We start from the raw sequence: 14,758 nt of genomic DNA on the forward strand, positions 1-14,758 counted from the left end.
GAGACCCTTTCCTGTGTGTGGCTGGTGGCCTGTTATCTAAGAATACCCCCCCCCCCCCGGAACTGTGTCTGAGGCCCTATCCTGGAAGCTCAAGTGGGTGATCTAGCTGATCTTTGGGGAAGGGAAAGGACCATATCTCAGTGGGTAGAGTGTTTGCCTTGCAAGCAGAAGGTCCCAAGTTAAATTCCTGATGGCATCTCCAGATAGGATTGGGAGAGGCTCCTGGCCTGAAATTCTGGAGAGCCGCTGCTGCCTCTCATTCAGTATGAAGCAGCTTCCTATGCTGACGAGACCTGGGAGATTATTTTAACAGAACACCCTGCATTTTAACTTTTCAAAGCCCATGATTGAGTTTCCATGCGATTAAAAAGCCTCCAGGTGACTGCAGCAAGTGGCATTTCCAGCAACTGCTACTGCCACCTTTTTGGAGCCCTATCTCATAGAATTGCAGAGTTAGAAGGGATCTGAAGGGTCATCTAATCCAGTCCCCTGCAATGCAGGAATGCCATCCTTTCCTACCCACTCAACCATCCTCTCTCCAGAAACACTTGCAGCAGGCAAGCAAACCAGCAAGCTGGCAATTTGCTGTCACAGTCTTTGGACTCGGAGCCACACTACATCCCCTACATACAACTTGAAACCCTCACTGCTGCTTCCTGTGTGCATTATCTTGTTTGGGGAGTTACAGGTTTCTTCCAAGCTCACCCTTAGGAACCTGGCCACCCTACAAGGGCATGTCACTTTAGGGGATGAAATTTTTTGTAAATTTCTTTTTAAAATGTTTTGGGGTGAGAAGAATTAAAATCTGCTATTTTTGTGATTGGACAATATTTTGCTTAGTCAATCTACATTTGATCAAAAAGCAGCACATGAACTGCTCTCAGGAAATCAAAGAATTTTACTGTAATTTTACCTTCAGAAAATGTCAGGTAAGGCTATAAAAAAAACTTTATTTCTCAGCATAAAACATATCCTACTAGGCATACAACATTGCCTTGTAATCATAAAACAACATTAGAAAGTAATGACATCAGTTAATAAGAAATTTAAGCAACAAGTTTCATCAAGTCTTGCTTTCATTAGTTATTTGACATTATTCGCCAACTTGTTTCTTGACCTCTAATGTAGCCCTCATGTTTATCCTGTATATACACTCTACCTGATGCCACTGTGAGTTGTTCCACACACCTTTGTGTAGACTGGGCATGACAGAGCCACCATGGAAGTTGCATGGATTCGTCAGTGAACTTCTTTACTTCCACTGTAAAGACCCCATAAGACTTCCCTGTCAGACCAGTCTTTCAGCTCCAACTGGGATGAAGCACTAGGGTTGATGGAAGCTGTCTTCATCAGATATACAGAAAGATCTTCCAGAGTGTCATCATCTCCACCTCTCAAGTCAACAATCTTTTGAACACCAGCTCTCCTCACTGTCATCTGATCACAAGAGTGTCTGGATTATCAGCTTCCTGAATGCACACCATGCTTAGTGTTGGATGGGTGGCAAAACTATAACCTATAATCCACTATAACCTTTTTTTGCAGCCTTGCTGCAGCTGAAACAAGATGTGGCGTGGACCTTCCACCCAAGAGCGTTTTACTTTGATGTTGAACCAGCAGGGGTAGTACACACAAATGATGTATTCCTCTATCAGTCTTAAGTTGTGGAGGGTTTTTCCTCCCAAGGCCGTGTTTTGAAACCCACATGCAACAAAGCCTCCTCGCTATTGTTAACTACCTTGAGTGACTCCCTGGACCAATTTCAAGAAGGGCCAGATCCACTGGAAGTTTTCCTGTCCTTAGGGCCTGATAACCTCTGGCTTCTCTCCCTACCTCTAATTCTAGACTTAACTGCCTTGCTATGAATGAACGTTTGCTGCTGGTTGACAGGGTTGGGAAATTATTTTGCTCACAATTGTGACTGGGCTTTGCAGCACAGAGTTTTCTGCTTCCTTATAGCAACACCGCTATTCTGCTTATATAGTTGTATAATTTGATCCTAAATGTATTTCCATGACTTCTTTTGGATCTCTGAGTGGAGAAGGCATTGGGCCAGGTCCACATCAGGCATCACTCAAAGCAGGATTCCCTTAAATAGTATTGTGGATCTGGGTCTTATGACCACTCCATAGCTCACAGGGTGGGCATGCCTGACGCACACCGTGGTCACAGGATAAGGACTTCAGAAGAGCCCTACTGAATCAGGCCCAGGGCCTATCCAGTCCAGCATCCTGTTCTCACATTGGCCACCCAGATGCCAGCTCAGTCTACCCAGCCAGTGGATGTTCACTGTCTCTGTAACCAATGAGCTGTACCCAATAAAGTCATGGCTTTTATGACTCCACCTTGACCCATTTGTAGTTCTTTCTCCCGGAAAACTACCCTGGGTTGCAAGGACTCCTAAACAAAAATTCTCAAAGGCTTTATCATTTTCCACACACATAGGAGATTCTTCAGACTCTAGCTGGCTCTGGTTCCCCTTTTCCTAACATTACAATATCCATTAGAGATGGGACTGCCAGAAGTGTATATAATGTTGTAGAAATGTGCACTTACACAGGAATAACCAGATGCACAAATATAGGGTGGGGGACACTTGGCTTGCGAGGAGTACATGCAAAAAGGTTCTCAGGGCCTTGGTAGATCACAAGCATAACATGGGTCAGCCGTGTGATGCAGCAGCCAAAAAGGTTAATGTGATTTTGGACTTCATGAACAGAATTCTAGATCCAGATCAAGGCAAGTCATAGTACTGCTCTGTGTTGCCTGGGTCAGATTCCACCTAGAGTCCTGTGTCCAGTTCTGGGCACGCCTGTTGAAGGAGGAAAATAGAAGCTGTGCAGAAGAGAGCGACCAAGATGATTAAGAGTCTGAAAACCATGTTTTATGAGGGATGGTTGAGGAAGTTGGGTACTGTATTTTTCGCCCTATAGGATGCACTTTTTCCCCTCCAAAATTGAAGGGGAAATGTGTGTGCGTCCTATGGGGCGAATGCAGGCTTTTGCTGAAGCCTGGAGAGCGAGGGGGTCAGTGCGCACCGACCCCTCTCGCTCTCCAGGCTTCAGGAAGCTATCCGCTAGCCGTGGGAGACGCAGCTCTCCCACGGCTAGCAGAGACCTTGCCGGCACCCAGAAGCTTGGGGCACACTGAGCTCAGCACGCCCCAAGCTTCGGGCTTCGCGCAGTGCTCCGCTAGCCATGGGAGAGCCCCGTGAAGTTGCGCGGCTCTCCCACGGCTAGCAGAGACCTTGCCGGCACCCAGAAGCTTGGGGCGCGCTGAGCTCAGCATGCCCCAAACTTCAGGCTTCGCACAGCGCTCCACTAGCCGTGGGAGAGCCCCGCGAAGTCGTGCGGCTCTCCCACGGCTAGCAGATAGCAGCCTGTTCTGGGGGTCGGGGGAAGCTCGGGCTTCCCCTGCCCCAGCCCCGCACCTGGGGGGGAAATAATTTTTTTTCTTTATTTCCCCCCCAAAATACTAGGTGTGTCCTATGGGCCGGTGCGTCCTATGGGGTGAAAAATACGGTATGTTTAGCTTGGAAAAGAGGAGAGTGGAGGGAGATAGGATAACCATCTTCAGATGTCTGAAGGGCTTTCTCATGGAAGATGGAACAAGCTTGTTTTATCCTGCTCTGGAGAGTAGAACCTGAACAAATGGATTCAAGTTACAAGAATGGAGATTCTGACTAAACATCAGGAAGAACTTTCTGAGAGTAAGAACCATTAGAGAGTGGAAAGAAATCCCTTAGAAGATAGTGGACTCTCATTTGGATGTTGTTAAGCAGAGGTTGGATGGCCTTCTGTCAGGGATTCTTTAGCTGTTAATTTTGCATGGAAGGGCTTGGATAGGATGACCCACAGGGTCCCTTACAACTCTACAGTTCTCTGATTCTGCGAAATACAATAACACCATCTGTTGGTGTGATGAAATTATATAAATACTGGGTATGTGATTTATAAATAGCAGATTTATATAATGCCATTGATTTATATTTACTCTGTTTCCTAATTCATCCCTAGTATGCCCTTTTCACTGTTGCTGCACACTGAGTTGACATTTTCACCAATCTATCTAACATGACCCCCAAATATATCTTTCCAGTGTTAGTCACTCACTGCTAGTTCTGATTCTATCATAGTACATGTGAAATTAGGAAATGTTTGCTCCAGTGCTCATCATTTTCCACTTATTTACATTGAAACCCATTTGACACTTTGCAACCACCCACTTGAGCAGTGGCGGACCCTGGGGTCTCAAATATCAGCAGCACCCTGTACTACACCAGAATTCAGCACACACACCCCACCTCTACACCATAGTTGTGGCACCCCTGAGGGTCTACACTATGGGTAGTTAAACTAAGACCCGTGGGCCAGATCCGGCCCAATCGCCTTCTAAATCCGGCCCGCGGACAGTCCAGGAAACAACGTGTTTTTACATGAGTAGAATGTGCCCTTTTATTTAAAATGCATCTCTGGGTTATTTGTGGGACATAGGAATTCATTCATATTTTTTCCCCAAAATATAATCTTGCCCCCCCCCAAGGTCTGAGAGACAGTGGACTGGGCCCCTGCTGAAAAAGTTTGCTGACCCCTGGTCTACACTCAGTGCAACCAAACCAATCACAATCCCCTAAATACACCCCTGACTTGAGAGAGACTTTAGACCTCTTTGCACTCTGCATGGATGAATAATGGTGAATACTATACTTGACCATCACTCTGAACAACTCTGATTGTCACTCAGCCTTCCCAAATTTCTATCAACTCCAGCCAATATGACTAATGGCCAGGCATACTGAAAGTTTAGCCCAAAGGCTAAACTGGAAGGCACTGGATTTGGAAAGACTGCTGTAGGTTATTTGTGAAAACATTAAAGTATGCCAGTCCCAATTAGAATGAACGGGGGACCCCACTTCTTATATCCCTCTTTTATGAAAACTGCCCCATTTATTTCCACTTTCTGCTTCCTGTCCTTCATCCCTTCAACCAACCATAAGTGCAACCATCTAATGTTGCTCAGGAGCCTCTGGTGAGGAGATGCGTCAGAAGTCTTTTGAAGGCATTTTTAAAAATGATAATAGCATGAGGAAGAGTGAAATGGGCACAATTTTTGCTCTCATGTACTTGCACATTTGTTCATTTGTGCAGCAAGTTCATTCATTCATGCTGTGCATCACATCCAATAAACGCACAAGACGTAACCGGCTGCACGTTTGAATAAACAAAGTATACTATTCATTGTATTAAATTGTAGATTTCAACAGAAGTAGCTCATAAAGTTCAATGAAAAAAGTAGAAGGCCCAGTGGATCAGTTCATTCTCTAATCTGTTCATGCATAAGGGCCATATATGTGTCTATTCCACCTGTCTGTTCATAGAGTCCAACAAGCCACACGAAAAGTTGTTACAGTTCCACAGAATTCTTTCACAGAGTCTAAGACAAGGATTTCCAGAATATTAGCCTTGTTTCGCCATCCTGGGCTTCATCAGTAGTACAAGCTCATATATGCTATCACAGGACAGGCACAAGCACAATATTGATTCGAGTAGCAGGTGTTGGCGATCAACAGATACAAAATTTCTTTCTTAAAGTGACCCATATGGCACAGCAGAAGTAAAACAAACTTAATCCACACTCAGATGTTATACATATAAACATTAATGCAACTCATACAAAAATGTAATCAAATTTCATATCTAAAGTAATAGCAATTCACAGATACAAAATTTATTTTTCACAGTAATCTTCTCGGCCCACAGAGGTGAAACAAACCTAGCCCATGCTCAAGTGTTCTACATTTTAACCTTAGTACACATTCACAAAAAGCAACTATAATCAATTTCAGTATTCAGACCTGAGGTATGTAAGGAATTTAATAAGAAAATAAACCTAGTTTCTTTCTGCATGAGGATTTTTTTAGCTCGTTCTACAGTGGGAAGGTAAACGGCGTTTCCATGCGCTCTGGCACTTGTCACGGTCCTCCATGCACCAGTAGCAGTTTAGTCCTGCTGGCCACATGACCCGGAAAACTGTCTGTGGATAAACGCTGGCTCCCTCAGCCTGAGAGCGAGATTAGACCTGCAACACCACAGTCACCTTTGACTGGACTTAACCATCCAGAGGTCCTTTACCTTTACCTTTTACTGTACACAGACATAATTTGGCTTGTTTTTGAAGCACCTCAACTGACTTCCCCAACCTGGTTCCCCCCAGATGCTTTGGATATCTTTCCTGGCTGGGGGCACTTGTAGCCCAAAGCATCCTGGGGGGCATCAACTTGGTGGCAGGGCTGCACTTCTTTGGTTTGAGCAGAAATGGGCAATGAAGCATCCATCCAGGGCCAGCATGGTCATGAGGCTTAGTGAGACAGGTACCTCTGGCAGCAGGTTGGGGACAGCTGGGGGGGGGGTGGCAGATCCAGGCCCTTGAGGAGTGTGCCACTTGCTGCCTCCTGCACCTGCTGCCCACCATCCCTGTTCCTCTCCATGCTCCCTTTTTCTCCCCTGTCACCTTCAGTGCACCAGGGCTTCCCTGGCCACATCCAGTTGCCTTAGGTGACAAATGAGGTGGTGGTGGTAGCAGTGATTCATCACACTTGCTGTAAAAATAAAAAAGGAAATGTATTTTGCACATGAATTTGTCCAATCCCCTTTTAAAGTCATCCGCATTGGTGGCCATCCAAAATAACTGGCCACCATTTTCTGGCTGAGGCATTTATTCTCTCACGTGTCAACATGGTTTCTTTTACTTTTAAAAAACAGGAAGAAAGCCTGCTAACAGCCCATTATTTTATTTGATAATTTTAAAAAATAAGATCAGGGCAAAATTAAAAGCCGGTACTGCTTAACTACTGAAGGTGTGTTTTTTTAAAAGATTTTTTTTATTAGGAGTTTCAACATAACAATTTATCAAAAATACATCATCCTTACCCCACCCCACCCGTTTTCCCCCTGCCCCCTCCCCCAAAAGCAAAGAACACACACACACACCCCCCAGATTTCCCTCAGCTCCTCTCTCTGGTTTTTCAACGCAAGTTATTCTCTGCATATTATAAAATTGTAAATATCCTTGATTTTTCTATCTATATATTGCCAATACAAGATTTGTGAATGTTTATTACTACTGAAGGTTTTTAAGCCACAGCTGTGCTGCATTCTGGGAACAGTCAACTCCATCCTGTTTGCTCAAGGTTTTAGCAGTGTCAGAGCCTGTTACTTGCTTTCATTGTGAACTGCTGCTTTTTATGTACTTCCATTTAACAACTTCTTATTGAATGTAAAGCTCAGTGTAACTATGGTAGATGCACCAGGATATGGTGATGCCATCAGTTGTTAAGATTGTTTCATGATCTTTTGGGAAACAATCACTTGTCAGCTCATTTTTTAGTAGCGTTTTGGAGCTTTCTTGTGGAATTCTGGGGGTATAAATTTCTTTAAAGTAATAGATATACTCATGTTATAAGAAAAAAAAACCTGCTCCTTTCCCTTATGGGGTACCCAAGAGGTTCTCTATTGGTAGCAGAAAATAACAGAGGCCAACCAGAGAATATTGAAAAGCAAAGCAGATAGTAAGCCTGATCTTTATTAAACTGTTGCAACAGGGTCCTCACTAACCACATGCAGGAGGGAGGAGGCACCCAAAACAGTGGTGTGCAAGGCCTACTACAGTGGTACCTCGGGTTAAGAACTTAATTCGTTCTGGAGGTCCATTCTTAACCTGAAACTGTTCTTAACCTGAAGCACCACTTCAAGCTGCCGCGTGATTTCTGTTCTCATCCTGAAGCAAAGTTCTTAACCCGAGGTACTATTTCTGGGTTAGTGGAGTCTGTAACCTGAAGCGTCTGTAACCCGAGGTACCACTGTATTGACATATTAAATTGCCACCCTGCAGCCCAAGACCACCCTCCAATATGTCATACATACATCACAGAAGGGGCAGTCTACAGCAGAATCCTGTCTGGCAGGAAACCTGTTGATGGGTTTTGTTGTTGTTGTTGTTGTTTAGTCGTTTAGTCATGTCCGACTCTTTGTGACCCCATGGACCAGAGCAAGCCAGGCACTCCTGTCTTCCACTGCCTCCTGCAGTTTGGTCAAACTCATGTTGGTAGCTTCAAGAACACTGTCCAACCATCCCATCCTCTGTCGCCCCCTTCTCCTTGTGCCCTCAATCTTTCCCAACATCAGGGTCTTTTTACCTGGCTGTTAATGGGTTTACCTGGAGAGTCTGGTTGTTCTTTTGTGATGATAAATACTTAATTCCTGAATCCAGGTCACGGGCTCACCCTATTCATATCTTAAATGTGCCCTTAGGGCAGGATTTGTGAGCAAAGAGACAATGGGGAGGTTTTTCCCATTTCCTCCCTCTTTGCAGAGGGGACGCAGGTGGCGCTGTGGGTTAAAGCCTCAGCGCCTAGGGCTTGCCGATCGAAAGGTCGGCGGTTCGAATCCCTGCGGCGGGGTGCGCTCCCGCTGCTCGGTCCCAGCGCCTGCCAACCTAGCAGTTCGAAAGCACCTCCGGGTGCAAGTAGATAAATAGGGACCGCTTACCAGCGGGAAGGTAAACGGCGTTTCCATGTGCGGCTCTGGCTCTGGCTCTGGCTCTGGCCAGAGCAGCGATGTCACGCTGGCCAATTGACCCGGAAGTGTCTCCGGACAGCGCTGGCCACTGGCCTCTTAAGTGAGATGGGCGCACAACTCCAGAGTCTGTCAAGACTGGCCCGTACGGGCAGGGGTACCTTTACCTTTACCTTTACCCTCTTTGCAGAGAAACATTTGAGGTAAATTGGGGAGAGACAAAATAGTTTCAGGACTTTTTTTCCTGTGCTGTTTCAGACATGCGGTTTATATATTTATTTATTTATTTATTTATTTATGTGTCTGCTTGGTACATTGATTTTATATCCTAAACCTTATAATTCTCATAATACTCATAAAGTCCCTTCAGTTATAATCACACATTTATTTGAAGGGACTATTTCACAACCTTCCTAATCTGTTATAAATACTGGCCCACACAAATACATTTACCTTTGTGCCTTGAGCTCTGGGGATCAGGAGCAGGCTTTTAAGTATTTATCTCCCTTCCCTCTTGTAAAAGGCAACAGGCAATAGAAGGAACTTTATGCTGCTGAGAGCCATTCAACAGTGGGACAGACTCCTTCGCAAGGTGGTGGACTCTCCTTCCTTGGAGGTTTTTAAGCAGAGGTCATATAGCCATCCATCAGGGGTTCTTGAACTGTGATTCCTGCATTGCAGGAAGTTAGGCTAGATGACTCTTGGGGGTACCTTTCAACACTACAATTCTGTGATTCTATAAACACATAATATTGAAGCCAAAATACACGGTCAGACATAAGAACAACCTGTGCGCATATATATATATATATATATATATATATATATATATATATCCCACCCTTCACCCTAAGGTCCCAGGGCAGGTAACAGCATTAAAACACAGTATTGAGAAAAAAAACTGTTTAAAACAACTTATAGTCACATGAATAAGGAGGTTCCTAGAAATATACGTCCCAGATGTCAAGGATAAAGAGGTGTGTTTTCAGCATTTGCTAGAAGCTGTATAGCAAAGGCACCAGACACGCCTCTGTGGGGATATTTCCAAAGCTATGGGCCACCACAAAGAAGGCCCTCTACCTCTCCCCGCCAAGCCTCTGTGGGTGCAGGGACTCCCAAGACGGCTCCCTCTGCCAAACTCATAAGGTATACTGCGGCACTAAGGCCTTAGCTCACTAGTCACAGTACGGCTAAGGAACAATATCCTGACTTGTCAGGGACAAGGAAACAAACTTCAGTAATTCTCTGTGTCCAAAATATTTATTCTTGTTTTACAAAACACCATCAAAGATGTTTACAAAGAGAATACAAAATAAGATTATCAGTAAAAAAAAACCAGCTCTTTAAAACATTCAAAAGAAATCAATAAACTAAAAACAGATTAAAACATACATTGACAATATAAATGAATGGACAGGCTTGCCTAAACAAAAATGTCTTTAACAGGCACCAAAAAGAGTGCAGTGAAGAAACCTGCCTGATGTCAACAGTCAGGAAGTTCAAAGGGTTGGTGCTACCACATTATACGATCACATTCTTACACATGCGAGGCAGGTATTCTGTGGCACCAGTAAAAGTGTCAATTCCACCAATTGAAACAGTTGAGCGGGCACACATAGAGTAAGGTGATCACATGCTATTAGTTACACCTTGAACGTGGTCTGGCAGTAGATCAGCAGCCAATGAAGACCTCTGAACACAGGTGTTATATGCTGACAAGTCCTATCAGCAATCGTGTTGCAACATTCTGCACCAACTGCAGCTTCTGGATGAAGTACAAGGGAAACCCGACGGAGAGAATTTGCATGACTACTTAGAAGTACAGTGGTACCTTGGTTTACAAACTTAATCGGTTCTGGAAGTCCATTCTTAAATTGAATCTGTTCTTAAACCGAGGTGCGCTTTCCCTAATGAAGCCTCCCGCTGCCAGTGCCCTTCCATCATTTGGATTCCGTTTGTAGACCAAGGTAAAGTTCGCAAACTGGGACACTACTTCCGGTTTTGCGGAGTTCGTAAACCAAATTGTTTGTAAACAAGACTGTTCTTAAACCGAGGTACTACTGTAGATCCAATCAGTTGGAGTGAGGCTTACTCCCAAGTAAGTGGGTGTAGTGCTTTAAGGCTGAAATGTACAAGGCTTTAAGAACATGTTGAAAATATTAATTGCTGAGATGATGCTAGCCAAATACTTTCCGTACAAGTAACTGCTGATGTGCATTATTTAATAGCTGCTGAACAAAGATACTAACAGAGGTTTTGTTATTTGGAGACAGGTGAAACATATTCCTTGAAATACAGGTGAAAAAACATATTATTATTTCTTAAGGTGTTTGTATTGTAGTGGGGAGTTCCCTGGGCTCGAGTTGGATCATCAAACAAAAGGCTCCAGCCAAATTTATGAAGCAAAACAGCAGCCAGGAGGTCTGATCTTTAGTGTTGCAACAAGACTTCAAACTACAACATAAAGGAAGCAGAAAGAAGTCCCCAAAAAGGGTGCTTCTCTTTTTAAAAGTTACCCATAGTTACCAACAATACCTTTGGAAAAATGTCATGCACTTGTCATAAACATGTCATAAATCAGGCGTGGCATCTGAGCTGAAACTTGAGTATCAGAACTGCCCTGTCAATCAAACTTACTCTACATTCCTCTTTCCAGGTACAACAAAGATAGTATTTATATCTTCCTGTTTTCTCCCAGTTGAGTCAAGTACACCCCTTGGTCTTGACTGAGACCCCAATCCACTGGAGCAGGATAGTCATTGTCTTTGAGATGACTTCCAGTCTGGCACTCCGGAGACATGATGCCAGGGTTTATCACCCTGTTTTCTCCCAGTTGAGTCAAGTACACCCCTTGGTCTTGACTGAGACCCCAATCCACTGGAGCAGGATAGTCATTGTCTTTGAGATGACTTCCAGTCTGGCACTCCGGAGACATGATGCCAGGGTTTATCACCCAGGTAGTATGGTCGTTGGGTGTGTGGTCCTACTCTTCAGGGATTATGGCTGACCTTACCTATAGATCAAGCCCCTCCTCTGTTAGCCCTCCCTTCCCTGAGTAAGACAATGTTGAATTGATGAAAATCTACCACAATATTGATTTTATATGAATTTTTAAAGATACATCCCCCCACCCCGGATTCTGGTAACAGTATCTATTAACAGCATTTCCCAACAGTAGGGAAAAATACTACTTAAACGAAAAGGGACCCCTGACCGTTAGGTCCAGTCGCTGATGACTCTGGGGTTGCAGTTCTCATCTCGCTTTATTGGCCAAGGGAGCCAGCGTACAGCTTCTGGGTCATGTGACCAGCATGATTAAGCCGCTTCTGGCGAACCAGAGCAGTGCACGGAAATGCCGTTTACCTTTCTGCCGGAGCGATACCTATTTATCTACTTGCACTTTGACGTGCTTTCGAACTGCTAGGTTGGCAGGAGCAACGGGAGCTCACGCCGTCACAGGGATTCAAACTGCCGACCTTCTGATTAGCAAGCCCTAGGCTCTGTGGTTTAGCCCACAGTGCCACCTGCATGAAATACTACTTAGGTTTGCCAGTTAGATGTTTACTAGGAAACAAGTTGTGCTGGGGGTTGGTGTTAGCTTGCTGGGGATTGTATCTGTAGCATCTTCAACCTCAGGGCCGAAAAGGTTGATGGGAGAAGCTGCAGGGGGAAATGTTGAATGGAATCATAGAATTATAGAGTTGGAAGGGTCTCCCAAGGGTCATCTAGTCCAACCCCCTGCATTACAGGAATTACAGCTAAAGAATACAGTGGTACCTCACAAGACAAAATTAATTCGTTCTGCGAGTTTTTCCGTCTTGCGATTTTTTTCATCTTGCGAAGCACGGGTTTTGGAAAAGCTTCAAAAATCACCAAAGTCTTCAAAATCCTCAAAAAAGGCTACCACACCACATGCTATGAGTTGCTCCTCGAAGTCAAGTCGCAACTGCACCCCCTGAATGCACGGTTTCAAGAAAAAGGAAACAAACTTGCAAGACAAAGAAAACAAACTTGCAAGACGTTTCCGTCTTGCGAAGCAAGCCCATAGGGAAATCCATCTTGCGAAGCAACTCAAAAAATGAAAAACTCTTTCGTCTTGCGAGTTCTTCGTCTTACGAGGCATTCGTCTTGCGAGGTACCACTGTATAAGACAGGGGGCTACACAATCTCTGCTCAGAAACCTCCATTGAAGGGAGAGTCCACCACTTTGCAAGGGAGTCTGTTCCACTGTTGATCAGCTCTTAGTGTCAGAAAGTTCTTCCTGATGTTTAGTCAGAATCTTCTTTCTCGTAACTTGAATCTGTTAGTTTGGGTCCTACCCTCCACAGCAAGAAAAAAACAAGCTTGGAACTACAAGAAAGAAGATTCCACCTAAACATTAGGAAGAACTTCCTGACAGTAAGAGCTGTTTGACAGTGGAATTTGCTGCCAAGGAGTGTGGTGGAGTCTCCTTCTTTGGAGGTCTTTAAGCAGAGGCTTGACAACCATATGTCAGGAGTGCTCTGATGGTGTTTCCTGCTTGGCAGGGGGTTGGACTCGATGGCCCTTGTGGTCTCTTCCAATTCTATGATTCTATGATTCCTTGGCAGCAAATTCCACTGTCGAACAGCTCTTACTGTCAGGAAGTTCTTCCTAATGTTTAGGTGGAATCTTCTTTCTTGTAGTTTGGATCCATTGCTCCGTGTCCACTTCTCTGGAGCAGCAGAAAACAACCTTTCTCCCTCCTCTATGTGACATCCTTTTATATATTTGAACATGGCTATCATATCACCCCTTAACCTCCTCTTCTCCAGGCTAAATATGCCCAGCTGCCTTAGCCGTTCCTTTTTCTAGATGGGTGGAGAGAGATACAGTTGGTAGGCCTAGGCTGGAACAGGCTTGCAGAAAGAACAGGCTGAAGAAAAACAGGCTGGTGAAAAGCTGGAAAAGGGGAACCAAGGATTGGAGCAGGGAATTTCTGGGATTCCTGCTGCAGGACTGAAGTTCCAAGTAGAGACTTTATTGTTTGGACAGTGTCAAGCAATCCCTGGGAAGAAGGGCTGGAACCAGTGAACTCTTATTACTTGTCTGGCAAGCACTTCAAAGTCTTGCCAAGGACTTACAGCCCAGTTACTATATCCACCACCACCACCCCTTTGGATTTGCTTCTACATTCAGGTGCCTATTCTGCACAGTTAAGTGTTAGCGCAGTTGTTGGAACTCGGTGGGATTGGGAAGAGGTTGCCAACCCTGAAGTGCCATCAGCACTTGCCTCAAGTCTGAGTTGCACAGACATGCAACTGACTTGCACAATTATTACATAAAGATCCCAAGACTTGTGGAGTATTCTGCTCACAAGGTTGCACTTTCATTTTCTCTGCTTCACACCTAGCTACTTGTGCAGATCTATTCCACTCCAAACAATGTATTCATTGAACCTCTTGAAACTTAGCATTTAAGAGGTAAGAGGTTGATTCTGTGTATATAAATTTGCAAAGGAACAATGGGATTAAGGTTTTTCCCTCAACTCTATATGTTTATTTTATAACATTTTTCCTGTAAAGTAAAGGCATGTTATCTCTGCAGACACAAAATTATTCTTTTGAGAACTGCAAAAACAAGCATCTGTGATCATATCTTCTTGTTAGAAAAATTGCCCCAATAATCTTACAGAAACCTCTGGAAGAGCATGACATTGAATGGATTAATGGAAGTCATTCACCAAAAAAATTAAACACTGCATATAAAGTCTCATGCTACATAATTAAAAACAAATCCTTATTCTGGTGAGTGGGAGGTGCCACTATAGATTGTTCACTTGGTCTCTCTCCCTCCTACCACAGAGCTTCCTCAGACTGCACCACATGCACTTGTGCTGTTCTCGAGACGCAACCTGTCCACCATTCTCTGTCTTGTGGCAAGCTACAGTCTTTCTTAAGATGCCCTGGCTGTTTGCAAAAGAAACACAGGCCACTCTGAGACGAGACTCTGAAACTTTCCCGCCTAGGGGTTTTCCTGTTATTATCAAAGTCACTGTTTTTCCACTTCACCCCTTCATAAGTTGACTTTCCAGAACTTTGCCGGCGATTCAGTTTCATGTTTTTCACCAGTACCGCAGCATCTTTGGAAGTTTTAGGGTTCCGGTCCTGCACAAGTATTCGAAGATTTTCAGGCAGTACACAATAAAATTGTTCTAAAAGTACTAG

At 44.3% G+C, this 14,758-nt stretch overlaps 1 protein-coding gene and 1 long non-coding RNA gene across 3 annotated transcripts in view; both read left to right on the forward strand.

The window, feature by feature from the left end:
* The window catches only part of AR (androgen receptor), a 251,429-nt gene that overhangs the window by 216,638 nt on the left and 20,033 nt on the right, over positions 1-14,758 (forward strand). The window lies entirely within an intron of this gene.
* Positions 3,513-7,280, forward strand: LOC307208382. The gene is made up of 2 exons (XR_013835133.1): positions 3,513-6,856; positions 7,129-7,280. It is a non-coding gene; the product is annotated as an uncharacterized lncRNA (long non-coding RNA).

This window comes from Podarcis cretensis (assembly GCF_951804945.1).
Source record: "Podarcis cretensis genome assembly, chromosome: Z".
NCBI lineage: Eukaryota > Metazoa > Chordata > Lepidosauria > Squamata > Lacertidae > Podarcis > Podarcis cretensis.